General features: G+C 39.2%; 1 long non-coding RNA gene across 1 annotated transcript; it reads left to right on the forward strand.

The window, feature by feature from the left end:
- Nucleotides 1-454: 454 nt before the first annotated feature.
- Nucleotides 455-7204, forward strand: LOC133277545 (uncharacterized). Its single transcript, XR_009746242.1, has 2 exons — nucleotides 455-1467; nucleotides 3278-7204. It is a non-coding gene; the product is annotated as an uncharacterized LOC133277545 (long non-coding RNA).

Genomic DNA, 7204 nt, shown 5'->3' on the forward strand with positions numbered 1-7204 from the left:
TATAAAATTAGACTGATTGCACTGGGTCTTTTCATGTTCTCCTTTTCCTCTCTTGGGTGTGGGTTTCCCAGCATACTACCTTTAGGATTTCTGAGAGTTGTGTTGCAAAACAATACAGTTTAGTTGTAAGTCTCAAAGTAACCTGGCTTATAGTGCATTTTATTTACACAAGGAGAAACAAACATCCAAATGATCTTTATCTCTGTCTCGAGTCCAACCCGTGTTAGCCATTTGTATGGTTAAAAGCACCCAGTGTTGTTTTTTCCTTTTCCAGAAACGCCTCAGTGACACTCTGGAGAAATCTGTCTTCCTTAAGATAACCCGGTACGCTTCTGGACACAGCGTTCTGCTGAGTTTGGGAATAATACTAGGAACAAATGTTCTGTTCCATTTCTGGGCTTCTCACAGCAGTGCTGGAGAAGGCAGAGAGCATCCAGCCAGACTAAGCGTTGGTTCCCTCTCCCAGGGAGAGCTGTAGTAAACAGACAAAAATGAGCACTAAACTCATTGTAGGAAAGCATGAATCATATGTTTTCCATCTTCAATGAAGAAAACCCTTCTTGTCTGAAGAAATGAAGGAACTAATAAACTGCAGATGTGAAACCAAGCATTCAGAAAGCGTACTTATATGCAGGATTGATGAAATAGTTATTTTACAGAAGCAGTTGATCCAGGTTATGACTGAAGGCCAAAAAGGACTGTTAGCTTATCTAGGGCAAGTAGCTAGCAGGCTGTGACCTACACCCAGCTTTCTGGAGAGTTCTGTCTGGTTCACCAGATAGGTTTGGAAGCTGCTGAGTGCATGCATTACACACCCAGGTCTCCCACCATGTTGTCCCACGTAAAGGCCAAAGGATTCACCCAGGGAGGTGCAGAATCTAGTTAGCTATGATATGGCCCTTTGTGGTAGTATTAAAACAAGTCTTATGAAATCAACTGCACATTCCTGTAGTGATATTAATCATTTGCAAGAAATTTATCTATATCAGACAACTCGACATGTCTCCATTGTACAATGACTTGTTCTGTGCATGAAAAGCCTTTACTGTTATGCCCAGAGCAAGCCAGATGTGTGCTATTACACAACAGAAACATATTTCTGCAAAGCCTCTTTGATATGTATGCCTAGTGGAACAATACCAGTGACTCTTTATAGAGGTTTGAAGGAAAATAACCATGGGTTGTGCCTCTGACAGAGAGCTATTCTGGTAATCCTCCTCTATACTATTTCAAGAAGGAAGGGAAGATATAAGGATTTAATGGAAGCCAAAACATTTCTTGTAACTCAGTTGTGTAAAAACACAATTGACAACTGTAACATGCTGAACAGGGTGTGTGTTTGTATCTACCCAGTGTTACCTGCTGCCCTACAAGCTCCACGAAAAATCTGATTGCCTTTGTGCAAGTTTTGTGTTTGTGACCCCATGAAGATCAGCTGACCAGTGAAGTTAGGGAGATCAGTGTGCGGTGAGTGCTGCAGGAGAGGGTGGTTGAATTCTGGTGTTCTTATCCAAACATTTTCCCATATTTTATTTTAAATATCTGAAGAAGAAGAAGCAAGTCTAAGGAATTAAGTGTCCATCAGTCTTAAAACCACAGTGATTTGGATTCTTCAGAATGATGAGAAGCATACCTCGAAGAATTGCATGGTGGTTTACTGCTTAAATAACAATAGGGTGAAGTACTTTGCTATCTTTTCCTCCTATCCCAGAATATAGAATCATAGAATTATAGAGTAGGTTGGGTTGGAAGGGTCATTTAAAGGTCATCTAGTCCATCTCCCAGAAAAAATTCAGCAGGCCTTGGCTAGGTCAGTATTTGTCTGGGAAACTTCTTAAGGAAAACCTTTGTTAGAAAGTAGCCTGTGTTACTTGTTAAAATACATACATACCGTGGCATTTTTGTATGTGTATGCGTTCTGCATCATGAATAGAAATAACATACACACTGTTTATAAAGATTTCATATATGTAGATACTACCGCTTCAGATGTAACCCAGATTTTCACAAGAAAATCTGTAACCTGATTTGAAAAAGTGGTTTTGGGGGGGTTTTTTGATAAGCAGCAGTGAACATAGCACATCAAGACATGAAATGTGGTGGTTTTTTATCTCTTTTTCATAATCCATGGAAATCTAGAGGGTCTGAAAAGGATTAAAGCTAAACTGGAAAAAAAGGCTTTGACCTAGCCCACTGTCAGTGCTGCAGTTCTATGTAATACACTTTCAGAAACACTAGCAGATAATCTAAAATTACTCCTTCTTTCAGGCCACATAATCTTCCTAGAAAACCATAGACCTATGGACCATATTATTGCTGGGACAAATTATGTCTGACTGATAAGTGCATAAAATTTTCACTGTAGATGAAAGTTTACTTCAGAAGCTGGGGACAATCAGAGAAACGTCCCACATGCAGTTAAGATAATGTCAAGAGCAATGAAAAGCTGGAAAGTAAGGCAACCTGGAAATGATTCTTCACAGTATCTAGGGGAAGACTTTTTCCTTCAAGAAGTATTTTCTTTCTGGCACAGCCTTGCATCAATAGAGTGCATCTTCCATCCGTGCAAGACCATGTGTGCTACGTGGCACATTGACTGCAACTGTGCATATTATAACAGCAGCTTCAGTACTGCCTTTGCAGGCGCACAGATGGAGCAGCTATCAAAGCACACATGGTCCTGTAGGAGCATCCAGCCTCTGTTCTGTTGTTTAAGTTCTTAACAGCAGCCTCATGCATGATCCACACCATAAGCCTCAAGCAGTGCCTGAGCTGCTGACTGCACAGCGTTTTGCCTGAACCATGGAGAATGAAGTCCTGCATTTGGCTTCAGCACAACTAGATGTTTGAAATCCCAGGTGGTCCTTTAATTATGCATTTTGTAATTTACCTTGAGAACATGTTAGAGAGTCAAAAAACAATATATCATTAACTTAAAACCTTTACAAGCAATACATCATTAAATCTCTGCAAAAAGGGGAATGTAATTGAAAAAGCATTTATTTTTAATTATCACTGTTATTACAGTCATGGGATCACTTATGCATTTAGCTTTTTGGTCTGTCTCTCCTTCTGAATGCCTGCTAGCTCTGTTGGAGACAATGTTCTGCAGCTTTATTGCCATGGTTTTTGAAGTGCTACAAGTTTTTTCACATCACATTCATATTTTGTTTCCTCTTCCTGAGGCTTTACAGGAAATCTGGCAGTGATTGTGATGCAGAGTCAGCACAAATGTCTGCTTTGTTTTTCTTTGTTTATTTTCCTTTTTTTTTTTCAGACAAGAAAAAGTTGCAGTTTAGAGGCCTGCATGAAATGCTGAAGGTCAAAGACAGTTGTGGAAGCTGCTCAACTCTTCCACCATGAGACACTGATTCTGGGCTCTATGGGGGATACCACCAACTCCTTACGTCCAATTCTTAAAGACTTTTATTTGCCTGATATGTAAATAATATAAGGCATGCATGAGTAATGTTTTGAACATGTCTCCTGCCAAGAGACAACCATTAAAAAAGTGAAAATAGAGGTCAGCTAGAGATGAGGACTTAACCAAAATAAAATGCCAACCTGGTACTCACCTCTCCTGTAGTACAAAAATCCTTACAAATGAGCAGCCATGAAAGCTTTTGTTGACTGGAGAGATGTTGAGGCATAACATAATGACTATTTCTTGTCAGGACCAGGACTCACTTTTCTAGTTCCACAAGCTGAACCAGCACTTTCGGAAGGGGCTGTGGAGACTCAAAAGTGGGTGTTGCTGTTACTGCCTGTAATTAGAGAACATGCTATGAAGCCCATTCAGTGTGAATTCTCAGACAAGCCAGGAGGTCCATCTGAGCACATGTGAACATACAAAACAAGGGAATCTCACAGCAGCAGCCAGTAGTGGCTGCCTGAATTTTGCAGGGCAGATTTTTTTGTGTCTTTTCAGTGATGTGGGGTAGTGCAGTGGCTTGTGCAGGTGACTTCCAAAGGTGTCCTCAGGCAAAATGTCATCATATCTTCTCTGCTCTCACTTATCTTTCTTTCAAACGCTGAGTTATTTCCTTTGTGTTGCATTCTGCACCCTTCCTTATGGAATGCTGTTACAGTTCCACTATGATTTTGACTTTTCCCTTAACCAGCCAAACCCTAGGAGACCAAAGTTGTAGGAAAAATAGGAAGATTGACAGTGTAAAGGCAGCTCAGATATAACAGTCTCCAATCTTTGCTGGCCCATTGTGAGCATAATAAAGTAATAATACTCTATAGTCAAGATTTTACTTTTTCTTCATTGTTACCTTCAAGAACAGCATCTGCAGAAAGTAAAATGTAGGACTGTAATGTCAGATTAGGGACTTCTGTTATACATACGTCATTCAAAACACACCAAAAGAAATGTGTGTTAGTTATGACTAATTTTCAACAGAAATGTGAACTCTTTAGGAGAATAGGAAATACTTGGAAATACAAAGCTGGTGACTTTAATTTTTTTGACCAGTTAATATGAAGTTACTACAGCTACATCATATCTAGTATTAAAACTATTCCAATCTATTGAATCAGTGAGAATGTAGCACTTCCAGGATGTGTGCAGTTATCCAGCTGGCTATAAGCATAGCTGTTACAGTCTGAGTGTGGGTTGTAGATACCAAATAGCTGTATAGCAGTAACTGGACTGTGGCTGCTGAATGTTTAATGAAGTACTGTCTGCTGAAGGCACAGCTTGTAAGCCAGTACAGCTTTGTTAACAGAAATAAAATCTAGGCAGGGCTGAATACTAGTCACTATTGCTGACTTTTAAATAATGGAACTGAGAAGCAACAGGAAAGGTGTTACTGTGAGATAGCTGGTATGAGCTCCTCCTCACATATCAAATGATGTTTCATGATAGAAATCAGATAAAGATCTGACTCTTCCAGACTTCTACCAGCATTAAAAGATCAGAAGGAGACAACCAGTCTGTTCAGGCTTTGATTGTTGCAAGCATATGTATTAGCACAGCTCTCCCTCTGCTTTTATGTATAACACATATAATAAACAGTTCAGTTCTTCTACCAGTCCTCAGAAGGCCAGTATTGGCTTACAATATTTCTTTATCTACAGAGACCATATGAGATCTTGTGTTTGGAGTTTATTATTGTGCTAGGAGGCCCCTTTTTCTGTGAAATGGTTTTGACTCATGTGGGAGTAGATGGCTGTCAGCCTCAGCTTTCTATGTGCTGCTGCAGCAAAGTATATTTTAAGTAAAAACTGTCCCTTAGACTTACCTACTTTTTTATTTAATCTGCAAGTTGTTTCAGGAGTTCACAATTTACTTAGAGTGTTTTGATGCTGAAGTGGTAGCTGCTTTTGAACTTCTGGGATGTTCAGAACAGTAGGAAGTGGTTGATTTAGCCAGATGTACCTTCATTGTACATGGTGTCACACTCACATACTCTTGTCCTAAGAAGGGCACACAAGACTTTTTCCACAGTTCAGCATTCTAGGACTATGCTATCTGAAAAGTCTCAGCAACAGATAACCTCGAATATCATGTATTTGAAGCCATAATTATTTTAGTTTGTCAGACTCCATTTAATGTAAAACAATCTCCACCATGCACTGGCGTATCTGAATCTGTCCCTAAGCCATCTTAACATTTCTTTCAGACCATGATGTTCGCAGCCACTGCTGTACTCTCAGGAAAATAAAGCAATGTAGAGCCACAAAAATAAATTTAACCAAAAGTATGCAATCCACTTTTTAATTATAATTCAACAGTTCTTGAAAGAGAACTTTTTTATACAAATCCCTCTTATTCATTAGCTGGACCCACTTTTCACTTCAGTTTTCTTGTATTTTACAAATAAGCAAAGAACAGACTTGAACTTCCTCTAAGGTTCACTGTATATTGTCACTGAATCCCATGTACTGTGATGTTGTGACTTCCATTCCATGGGTAGGGTTCAATGCAGTGAACTGTTTGCATGACCTGTTACCAATCATTAACAAGAACTTGCTCGTACAGGTATTTCTGGTGAGAAGCATTTCTAGTCACCTGGAATGAACTGCTGTGGATTTAGCTGATGAATCATTTTCATTCCCATTTTCTAAAGAGAGTTATTTGGTATAAAGACTTTAATGGGAATTGTATGTATTGCTGAAGTTATGGTAATAGTTACACTCTCTTGAAGACTTGCTCTGTAACATAAAGAGAATGCAGAAAAAAGCCCAAGGTTTTGTTTAACTTACTTTGTATTCATTGGTCCAGATCCTTAATCACTTTAGTTATGCATTGACTCAAGGCACCATATTGGAAAGCCTAAAGCTGCCTGCTGGATTCCTGGTGCAACTGTATTATTCCTGTAGGAGGGACCACTTATCATTGTGTGGGGTATGAGATGCATATAGGAGACCTGTACAGATACCCTGCTTTAGGCATTGCATGGTTACATTTGTTTCTTCCTGATTTACTATCCCCAACAGTAGGAGCCTAAGCAGAATCACACCAAACTAAAGAAATTTTCAGTTTTCTTCTGTAGGTCACAGGACTGCCAAGTAGTAACTGAATACACTGAAAAATACAAAAATACAGAAGATATTGTACAGCTATGATCTTCTTAACCATCTATTGGGTATCATCACCTAATTTGTCCTTCCTTCAATTGGTAAGAGGCCCATTGGTTTTAGGCCCACTGAGGTGACATGGAGAACTTGCAGGCAGATAGAGTGATTGCAGGATAAATGCAAGGAATAAACAGAGCCAATAAGGAACACAGAATACATGTAGGTGTTCAGCAACTAGGGTCAGTTTGCATTTGTAATCTGTGTAGTGGTTATGACTTAAGACACATCTGATAAAACTCCATGTTTCCCTTGCTAATTACAGTGTGCTTCAGATTGGTTTAAAGAGAGAAAGATACTTCATTATTATGATGGAATTTCCAAACAGAAAAATAAAATGTTTATCTAACAGAACAGAACTCCATTAAGTCTCACATTGTTTTTAAGCAGACAATTGGATGTATCATCTATTCCTTCATTCACTGAAACAATCTCCAGGCTTGTGTCAGAGGATGTCAGCTTTTGTTGCTTCCTTTGAATTCGGAGAAGCATGCATTTATTTATCTGACGCTAACCCAGATCTCACATGACGGGAGCACGAGACCAGTATTGCACCATGACCCTTTCCTCTGGAGTTACTTTAACAAATGAACTTTTGGTTCTGATTATTTTGCTGTATTTA

This window comes from Pezoporus flaviventris, unplaced genomic scaffold, assembly GCF_033815535.1.
Source record: "Pezoporus flaviventris isolate CSIRO_AGI_PZ_B2104156 unplaced genomic scaffold, CSIRO_AGI_Pfla_v1 ptg000057l, whole genome shotgun sequence".
Taxonomy (NCBI): Eukaryota; Metazoa; Chordata; class Aves; order Psittaciformes; family Psittacidae; genus Pezoporus; species Pezoporus flaviventris.